Source organism: Trachypithecus francoisi, unplaced genomic scaffold (genome assembly GCF_009764315.1).
Source record: "Trachypithecus francoisi isolate TF-2019V2 unplaced genomic scaffold, Tfra_2.0 Lachesis_group5, whole genome shotgun sequence".
Taxonomy (NCBI): domain Eukaryota; kingdom Metazoa; phylum Chordata; class Mammalia; order Primates; family Cercopithecidae; genus Trachypithecus; species Trachypithecus francoisi.
The window spans coordinates 116,529,419-116,540,860 of record NW_022681470.1 but is presented as its reverse complement, the minus strand read 5'-3'; the positions used below and the strand labels follow the sequence as shown (position 1 = coordinate 116,540,860).

Genomic DNA, 11,442 nt, shown 5'->3' with positions numbered 1-11,442 from the left:
GTTCTCCAACCGAAAAACACCACATATCACACCAGGATGTAAGGATGGAGGTGTAAGCAGGGTCCAAATCACTGAAGATTTAGTGTATAAGAATTTTATTTAGGATAAGGTTCTGCTAACATAATCTAAACATGAGTCTAACATTATTATATTTGTAATTTAGAAGCAGTAATAAGGGATTAGTAAGAGTGACATATTAGAAGAGAAAAATCCTGGAAGCAAAACCATTTGTGGGGTTCTTGCTTAATTTTATGAGCATAATGTTGAGAACTTGGTAAAATTAAGAACACAGTGATGAAGATGGGCAGTTCCTCTGTTCCACTGATGTTTAGAAAATATAGTGGGTAGACCCAATGATTATATATGTTAATACGAAGATTTAAGAGTAAAATATATTCTAGGTTTGTCCTTTGGAAACCCACAAAACTATCACAGGATCTTAACTTTCTACAAGATATTTTTCTACATGGGATAAGAGCACAGAAATATATTTTTATTTTGCTCTTTGAAAAGAATTTCAGAATTCACACTCAAATACTAATGAGGCTCTCAGCGTTCCTGAAGTAAAGCAAACAGCGAAAGATGTGCACTGCATATGACCACTCATTAATAAATATCTTTGTTGAATATTCTTTCTAAATACTGCTAGAATTTGAAGTTAACTCAGTAAAATGGAGACTCCATGATCCATAATTTACACCTAATTAGTGTTTAATCTTTTTTCAGTCTTGTGATTTAATTATAAATGCTTAGTCCAGGGAAATAAATATTGTTTTTTTGTCATTGTAGTTCAGTTAAAATCAACAAGCTTCATGATAGATATAGATTACCAATGCAAGCTTATTGTTTTATAATTACTCTAAAGTTAGTGCAGCAAACAGAAGCCACTAGATCTTGAGTAAGTGCAATGACAAAAGGTTTTCTAAAACTTATTTTTGATAATCTGTTCACTGGAAATCAAGGTTTATTCAGGTTGCATAAATGTGTTTTTCATTTCTCTTGAGAAATATAAGCTTATTGAATAAAGTATTATAGTATTAATACATATACTTAATAAAATTTAAAGCATTTTAACTAAATCTGTCTCTAGTTATCCAAAGCCTTTTTGTATTTGAGAGCACGTGTCAAAATTAAATCTTTAAAATGCTAAATTTTTCTAGTCTACTGCCATACCACCCTGAACGCACCCAATCTTATCTGATCTAGTGTTTAATTTATATTTATTATTTTAATTCAGATTAAAATGTCATGAGAGTCAGAATATTGATGCTGATCTATTAACATTTTTATATGATTTCTTCTCAACAATATAGCATGTATAAAATCATGTGAAATTGTCAAATATTAACATATATTTTACATATTTATCTACAAAAAACATTCTCTTGTGGAAGTTAAAAATTAAAGATATTCAGATTGAAATTGGTATAACTGACTATTCAATTGAAAGTTTAATTCAAATAATGGAAATCTTTAAAAGAAAATTGAATCAAATGAAACATAGTATTTAGACAAGATATTGAATTTTTTCAATTAAGCTAGAATATAGTCATGTCAGAAATAATAGTAACAAATAGACAATAAGCAAAATATTTACTCACTGGATAACACACAACTAAGAGCCTGTGCACATATTTGTACACAGGAGCACACAACATGTACACATCAAATGCAGCTTATGAACACTGATTCATACAGCCTTTTCTCAACTTTATAGCCTAAGCTTCTATGAGCCAACACTACTTGTTCATAAATTTGTTTTGATGCTTAAAGTAGCAGTTTAATTGAGTGGATTTATTGTAAACTGGGGATATTCTGCAAGCATCATAGACAATGCAGGATGGTTGCTCAATTTGATTCACTGATAATTCTAGTGTTCATTATCTACCAGGTTCCTCAGAGCAGGTGGCATCTTCAAACTACATAAAATAAACAATTGTAAAAGGAGAGTCGGGATATGTGGAATCGAGCACGTCTGGCTTATCAATTCATTTGACATCCTCTCTTCATTTACCTATAAAAATAAATATGACATTTCTTAGTACAGAAAACATATCTGAAACATTAATTCTTTTCAGTTTGGTTGCATATCAGCTAACGAAAAAAAAATAGAAAATTAATTTTCAGATGGTACATTTATTGAGCATATGAGATTAATGGAGTCTGAGACCTCCCTGAGAGATTCATAGAAACTACAGCCTAAATCACAATTTGGAGCCAGGTATTTGGTTTGTACATATAAGATGCACGACACATTTTTATACATAAAAATTTGAATATCAGTGCTGTAGTATTAACACTTCTGCCAAGTTTTGGTGATTAAATTAGAAAGCACTTCTTTGGACAACTCAAACAATAAGCTTAATTGATAATGCTTAGTTAAAGCTTAATTTTTTAATATTAAGAAGTCTATAAGTGGCTACTTACAGTGTTTTAGTAACTCAACAATATCTTTGCAAATGATTTCAGTTTGTATTACTTGTGTTTGTAAAATGTATGTTAACATTTCAAGCCTCATAACATTTAAGTTGGGAGTGAAATATGTTTGATTGTGCCATTATATCAGTTTCTTTGACTGGTACGGCAAAAGTTTTCCAAGATAACCCTCGTCTTTCTAGAAGACTTCCTTTTACATGTCATTGGTTAAAAATAGGTTGCAGGTTTTATAGTTACTTTCAGCAGCAAGTAACAAACAGAAAAAAATATCAGAATCTTAACTGGCATAAGTCAATCATGATGTGATCACTATTATGAACCTGGTGTTGACCAAACATATCCACTTTCCTTCAGCAAAAACATTAGGAAAACTGGGCTAACATTTTTGTTCAGTAGTGATCTACTGCAGAATAATATTCAATACTAGAAAATATATATCCTAAACATTTATATAATAAACAGTATATTTTTAATAAGATACATTTGTTGATGGTTTTTAGTTGGGCATATAAAGGAAAAAAGTCTGAATAAAATGTAATAGGTTTCCGTTGTTTCTCATAATGTAAGAATCCATAGTCATTTTTTAATTTTACACAATAAACAATAGAAAATTCACTTTTGGAAAATTTTACTACAGACTAATAGAGTGAAATTTTGATTATGAGGACTTTGTGAGTGACTTTTCAAATCAACTACAGAGAAGTTATTTCTGTTGACTTTTTCATTGAAATTTTCTTCAAGATTCTAGAAATAGATATCATTAGGAAAGGTTTAGGAATAGCATGCCTTAGTTAATATCCCTCTACTTTATGCCATTTTCCACTATTTACTTAAATGAATTGACCGTATAGATAAATTAACACAGACAGGAATTGGAAATGAAAATAGCGTATTTTTAATATATGACCACAGAGAATAATCCCAGTTAAAAAACCAAGCTATAATGCTTAAACTAATTCTCCAATCATATAAAGCAAGTTGAATGAAATAATTAATTGTGAGTCAATCTCTGGTATATATGTAGTAGAATATCACATAAAGGGTTCATTATTCATTAGGCACAGATGTATTAATACAGATGCACCAAGACCATAGAACTAACGATAATCACTTGGCAAACAGGTTAAGAAATAGTCAACTGAGGCTAACTTAGTTCTATGCATGCCAGTTTACAACAAGCATTCTTAGCTATGAACTGTCCTTAACTGATTTTCTGTTGGGTTTATTTTTCTTTTTTTCTTTACATTTTGGCACTTCAGGTCATCCTTCTCATCTAGAGTTATTCTGGTTCACTGAACCACAATGAAGAAGTATTTCCACCACCCAATGCCATTTTGATTCTTTTTATAACTAGTTTAGTCTTCCAGATTGCTGTTAAGCTATTTTATTTGCAGGGCATATGGATCTTTCATATTTTATTTCAAACATATTTTATTTCTCTTACTCTATCTCTACTTATATTTTGTCTTTTTGCATTAAAAATAATTTAAACTTGGTTGTATGGTGCTGCAAGAACTGGCTCCAGGGCCTTTATGCTGGCTGCCCTCACAGCTCCCAGCCTGGTGACAGGATCTACCCTGATCTGAGAATGGTCACCCCTCAATATGAGTGGCTGAAATTGGTGTTAGTGCCCATGGGTCAGTGTAAAATGATGGTGATCCCCACAGTGTTCACTTTGTGGCCTTCAAGTTCTTAATGAGAACTCACATTAGAGTTCCCATTAGAAACCACTCCTGTAATACGATCACTTCTACTCTCATTAGAGTTCTCATTAGAAATCACTCCCATAATATGATCACCTCCCACCAGGTCCCTCCTACAACACATGGGGATTACAGTTTGACATGAGATTTGGGTGGGGACACAGAGCTAAATCATATAATCAGCTGAGACCATCAAGGATCTGATGCACAAGTTTCAAAGAGACCTAGATTTTCTTCATTTCCATTGCATTGTTCACTGATATCTGAAGCCAGAGAACATTCCAGTGACAAGTGGTGGCACAGTCAAGCTGGCTGACTTGGTCTGGCCAGCATCTATAGCTACCAGATGGTGTTTATACCTGTGGTTGTTACACTCTTGTACTGTGCTCATGAGGTTCTTCTGCAATCTACACAGGCAACATCTGTGGACTTGTGAAGTGCTGGATGTGTCTTCACAGAGATGTTTCCTCAAAAGCCTCTCTTCTGTGGAAACTCTAACGCTGAAAAGTTGGGCAAAATCTTTGACCTGATTGGGCTGCCTCTACAGGGTGACTGGCCCTAAGATGTGTCTCTACCGCATGGAGGCTTTCTCCACAGAGGGCCTCATCCAGTACAGTCGGTGGTGCCTGAGATGGAGCACAACTGCTACTGGAAATGTTATTTTGTCCTACATAAGCAACCTCTGCCTTCCCAACTCTGGAGCACTTTTATTTACATAAGGCTCAGAGTGTGCAATGGAGTGGCTGCCACAGAAGGAATAGAAGCTGCCATTTCCCTTATTCTGGACACCTGAGTGGTGAGAACCCCACTGAGAAGGCAATCACTGCCTTCATATCTGAGGCTCTAGAGACACCTCCTGAAACTTTATACAGATAATATTTTGCTGCCTTAATAACAATATCCTTCTACGCTTATATTTGAGGCTTCTCCTTCTCCTCCCACCCTGTTTCCTTATACTAGAGCGTATGTCCCCTCTTATCCCCTTCTGTACCTTGATATTGAGGTCTTTTCTTATACAGGAAAAATAAAACAAAACAAAGAAAAAAACAATTTAGCAATTTTTATTTCTGCTAGTAGGTTTAAAATACTAGTGGTCCTTGCAAAAACTGCATTTTGGTTCTGGTATAATTTGTGAATCTCTGGTGTTTGAATTTGCAAATTATCTGTTTATAGTTCCTATGATTATGGTATTGCACTTTGCATATGAACACAGAAAGCAGAAGTCAACCCACAGAACTTGAGGATTAAATGAAAGTTTTTTAAAATGATATTCATAAGTGATTGTGCTAAAATTATCTTCTAGGGGAAAAGTGAATTATAACATTCATTTTCCAGTTATTTCTTGTTACTCTCAACCATGACAGTGTAAAATTGTTCAAATAGGATTGATTTTATATGTGATCTAATTTCATTCCATTGGAGACATGCTGAATTTAAAATATTAGGTAGTAAAGACAGTAAAGTACTGAATTTATCTAGCTTGCTAATACGGAAGCAGGGCTCTCTACTGGATAGATGTAGAGAAAAGATGAGATTTATCTACCCAGTTAATACCAATACAAAAGCTGCAGTGGTTCAATTATGAGAAAAAAAGGTGAATTTCAGCAGCACTGACACCCCAGTCCCCTGCGGCCTTAGTCTTCTCTGGACTTTGGGCACCGGCAAGCATGGGAGGGAGGCCAAGGGGGTGCTAAGGGCCGGTCTGTGCATGCTTGCAGACACCTCTCAGCAGAAACAGCCTGGGTGCAGTGGGCACTGTGGATGGCAGGGAAATGATATTAGAAGGCAGAAAGGCTCCTGGGTAGAAAGGGGGAGGTCTCCAATGAAACCCCACCTTTAGGCCAGGGATGGCCTGAGAGGCCTGGGGGCTGGGCTGCCAGCTCCATGGACCAGAGTGAGAAAATGTGGTGCTTTTTCTATGTGTCCATGATCCAATCAGCATGCACTTCATTCCCTCTGAAGCTCATAACAGCCCCAGACTCAGCCAGACTTGGGCAGACAATGGTGTGACCTGCCTGTGGATAGGAGCTACCCACTGTTGGTCGTTGGTCTCTTCTCTGCTGAGAGCTGGACACTTGACAAAATGGCCTGCATACAGAAAGGAGCTACTCACTGCAGTTCTCCTCTGCCCCGTTTTATTGTTGAATAAAGCACCTCTTCATCTTGTGGGTCTCCTCTGCCCTGTTCTGTCACTCAATATAGCACCTAATTCTTCCTAGACATGGGACAAGAACTTGGAACCTGTTGAATGACAGGGCTGAAAGAGCTGTAACACAAAGATGTCTTAAACAATCCCCTTGCTATCAATGTTGTGGCAACAAGAAGGAGAGGAGAGAGAAAGATAGAAGAGTTATGGCCCTTCAGGGAGTCCAGACCTGGAAACTCCCTGAGCCAGGGTTGTAACACCCTCTTTGGGGCTCTGCAGTTCCTGGTTCCTCCAAGCTTCCAGATGCTTCCACTAGCAGTACACCTAGTCCACCTGAAGTCTCACAGGGAGCCGGCACCTATATTGGCACCTGGAGTTGCCCATGCCAGTGCCTGGAACTGCCTGCCCTGCCACATCCAGTGTGCCTGGTTGTGTGCAGTGGCCAGAACCCCCACTTGCTTGCTTGCTCACATACCCCTCACTGCTCCTCACCTGGCTTGCCCTTGGCAGGCATGGGATCCAGGCTGGTAGCATGTGCAGAGCACAGCCTCCCAGGCAAAGTTGGCAGAATGAGCCCAGTGGGCCCAAGCAGAACTCAGGAAAAGATGCCACCAGCCAGAGAGGTTTCTGGCCGGAAAAGTGACACACCAAGGATCCTGTGACAATCACTCTTTCACAAGAGTGAGTACATAGAGAGGTTTTGTTTGTGAAGAAAACACAAGGAATCCTAGGAAATATCAAATAGATGGAGCCTGAGAAAACAGAAAAGGAGGGTGAGATTAAAAAGAAACAGAGATACAGAAGAAAATTCAGAAAGCCAAGATGGTACAAGTGTTTTAAGTGGTGATGTGTTTCCCCATTGTCAATAGGCAGGAAAAGATGAAGAAGAATAATAGAATATGAGTGACCTGGTGGATGGCTCACGCCTGTAATCCCAACATTTTGGGAGGCAGAGGAAGGCGGATCACCTGAGGTCAGGAGTTTGAGACCAGCCTGGCCAACATGGTGAAACCCTGTCTCTATGAAAAAAAAAAAAAAAAAAAAATTAGCTGAGTGTGGTGGTATGTGCCTGTAGTCCCAGCTCCTCGGGAGACAGACGCATGAGAATCGCTTGAACCCAGGAGGCGGGGGTTGCAGTGAGCCCAGATTGTACCACTGCACTTCATCCTGGGTGACAAAGGGAGACTCCATCTCAGAAAAAATAAAAAAAAAAAGGAAATAAGTAATAGTTTCCTACTACCTCTAAAATTGCATCAATAGGATATGGGAGTTTGTTGTTTTATTTTAATTTTTATATGTATTTAACACCACTGAAGATTTCGAGATTTTTGAATGTGAGTCTCTGATTCCTAATCTGATAGCAATTCCTCTGTATTCTGTATACTTGAAGCATACTTTTAATAGCTATCAGACTACAGAATAGATTATGGAGAAAATATTAGCTTGAGGATGTATTTTTCTGATACTACAACATTTTAACAAATGTTAAGAGAACTTCAGTTTTGATTTCATGTTCTAAAACAATGGCCATTCTATAACTAGCTTTATATTGTGATTCACATAAGAGGAAACGTTTTCACTTTCAGAATATGTGTTTAATTATCTGAAATTCTGAGCCACATGAAGAACAATTTATCAATATGATAGTAAGGGAAATTTGTTCATAAACATTGTATTTATAACAAATAATAATTTTATGTGTTTTACATGAGTCACTAACATTTTTAATAACATTGTGTCTGTTTTAAATGTATTAACTTTTTATAATTAGAAACTAAAATAGATATTTCTTCTTATACACAAATATATCAGTGTATAAAATAGCCCCCTGTTTCTTAATAGTATCTGTGGCTTTCCTGAATTCTATTGATATTTACCAACACTTTTTAGTAAATTAAAAAGTATTTAAATTAACTATGATTAAAACAAACTAGTAATAATTTATAGGTTTAAAGTTCTCATTACTCATACTGTTGTCTCAGTATTTAGTACTTTTAATCATAGAAATATGAAGTGAGAAAAATTTCAGATATTTCACAATATTGTTGGTATGTGAGCCATTTATCCAAAGTCATTACAAAATAGTCTTTTAATTGTATACAAATAATTTACCATATTTATCATATTGCCTTGAAATTATTAGCTTAAAGATTTCCAAAATAGGAGTATTTTGAAATATCTAATTAAAAGTTGCAACCTAGTCTACATTATTCATTGCAATTAACATTGTTCCAAGAATTTACTATCTTGCTTACTAGCAAGAATACTAAGTAATTTATTAATCATATTCAAAACAAAATTCCTTGGTAACTGTCAATGATTAATATTAAACATTATGCTGAGTGTGTTGGTGAGGGTCTTTCTGGTTGAGATTAACATTTGAGTTTGTAGAATGAGTAAAGCAGATTGCCCTATCCAATGTGTGTGGCCCTCATTTAATTTAATAAAGGCCTAGAAAAAAAAATATAAGAGATAATTCACTTTCTCTGCTAGATGGTCTTAAACTATAATATTGGTCTTCTGCTACCTGTGAACTTGGACTACAACTTACACTATCAACTCTCCTAGTTCGCAGATCTTCAGACTCAAACTGGAGCTATAAATATTGGCTCTTCTTGATCCCAGATTACCAAATTAGATCTTGGGAATTCTTAGAGTATATAACCACATGAGTCAATTATTTGTTATAAATTTTATATATCTATATCAATAGATCTCCTATTAGTTTGCTTTCTTTGGAGAATCTAAATGGATATAGATTTTGGTACTGAGAGAGTTCCCAGAGGAGAAGAATTTTAAGTAAGAGTTTTCCAAATTTCCTTTGGTTTTATGCAATTGACTTCTTAATCGGATTAAACTTAAATGTGGTAATAATTATTTCCAGTATAAAAGAGAGCACTGATAGTCCATGGTGTAATCTGGCAATAGAAATATACAAAATAATTTTATTAGATCCTCCTAATAAACCACTTATAAAAAACTAGGAGCTGGGTTGCTGTGAACAATTTTGGAAAACTGGTGAATAAAATGAGGTTGGCTGGTTTTTCCTAATGTCAGTGGAAAAAGTGGTGAAAGATAAAGATAAGCTCACAAATATGAATTTTTAGCTCAAGCGATGCATAAATGACTAGAGAGCTTCTATGTGTGTCATGAAGGACTTCTATGTGTGCCATTATTGACTGTAGTTGAAGGCTAAGACTGCTGAAAATAAAACACAAAGTTTCATTCTGCAACTGGCTGAAATACATAACAAGTTGAGTTCTCAGATTCACAGGTGAGTGCATTGATTGGTAAAGAACAGTGTACTGTAAGTTAGAAAGGAGATGTTTGGAAAGACACTGGTGAAGCTGCAGACTTTGAACCCCTAAATTCAATGAGTCTTGTTTTCCAGTAGAAGAGACCTCTTCACCCTCTGGGATAATGGTTTCTCCATTCTCATTTGAGGGGATTAACCCTTTGTTGCTTGGGGGAAATATAATGGTTTCTTCTGAGACTGATTTTAACCAGACAACGCTGATTCTTCGCAGAACCCACTTCTTCTTCTCCTCTTTGCTTCTAGACTTGTAACTGGACTCAAATCCTAGCAGGCCCCTAAGGTGAGGTACAAAGTGTGACTCATGCAGAGGTGTGCTACCCTCCAAAATAATCATTTGAGTTTTCCAATGTATACAGTCAAAAATCCAGGGAACTTGTGTAGGAACAGAGGTACTAAACATGTGGAATACTGGAAGAAACATTAAGTTGGATTAGATAAACTTTTTAATATGGGCTCATGAAGCAGTGATTCTTCGTTTAATCTTGCAGCTCAGGAAATAAGAAAAGGCTCTGTCAGTTTCTTTTGTTTGGTTGTCTGAATGATAGATCAAAATATGGTCCACGGTGAGTGAATTAAAAAATCTGAACCCGCCTTGTTTAATGTTGACAAAGGAACGCAAAGGGTTAGGGAGACTGGTGTGTGAGAGTGAATTTAACGTATACAATCTATTCTGTCAGACAGGGAGGGTCCAGAAGACATACCATTCATGTCTACTATAGAAATACATTTGTGGGAGCACTGGCAGTCTTTAAAAAACTCCATGATTACTCTTCTTTTTAAGCCAGATCAACAGTTAGGACTGTAGTAACTGTATTGGGAAACCTAAAGGCCATGGGAATAACTGGATCTCAGGTGGCTGAAGTTAAATGGTAGCGCTCAACTACCAAAAGCATCTAGGCATGGTTGCTGTAATGGACAGCAGAGTCAAAGCAGCAGTCAGAGTAGTGTGACTCATGTAGATGTATGGCTAGTTAATCATGGTATTTTTAGAAATAAAATAGTTAGAAAGCCTACTGAACTCTCACATGATCTACATAAGCAGAAAAGTTCTATGTCAAATGAACAAAATCTAGCTTGAAGCATAAAATGAGAGAATCAGAGACTCTAAACCAATTCTAAGATTTATGACAGTTTTCAGACATAGAACCACCTAAATGAAGGAGAGTCTGTGAACTAGAAACTCACAAGGAAGGGTCCCAGTACACCACCAAAAATTTCATACTGTTAGCCTTTCTCCCAGCTTTCCCCAAAAGAGCCAATGGCCTTTTATCAGGTTAATTCTGCATTGGGTAAAATAAAATCATCAGACCTTTCAGGGACTACTGGTCAATAGCTCTAAGCTGATACTAATTTCAGGAGACACAAAACACTAGTCAGAGTAGGGTCTTAAGGAATTCAGGTCATCAATGAAGTTTTAGCTCAGATCTCTCTCACAGTGGGCCCGGTGGGTTCCTGAACCCATTCTGTGGTTATTTTCCACGTTCTGCAATGCACAATTGCAATAGATACTCAGTACCCGACAGGATTCACACATTAATTCTTGACCTGTATAGTGGGCTCTATAATGGTGAGAAAGGCCAAATGGAATATACTTAAACAGCTTATACCTAGGAAAATAGTAACACAAAAGAAATAGCACTTTCCTAGAGGGATTTTAGAAATTATTGTTACCATAAAGAACTTGAAAAATGCAAGAGTGGTGATTCTCACTTTTCCCTTCCAGAAGATATTACACTGGTCCAATACATTGATAGCATTATGCTGATTGATCCTAATAGGCAACTACTTTAGAGTTATTGATCAGACATTTGTAGGAGAGGATGGAAAATCAATCCTATGAA

The 11,442-nt window shown here is 36.4% G+C and overlaps 1 pseudogene; it reads left to right on the top strand.

Annotated features, from left to right (window-relative positions):
- Positions 1-4,327: 4,327 nt before the first annotated feature.
- On the top strand, positions 4,328-5,015 carry LOC117074163 (annotated as a pseudogene).
- The last annotated feature ends 6,427 nt before the right edge of the window (positions 5,016-11,442 follow it).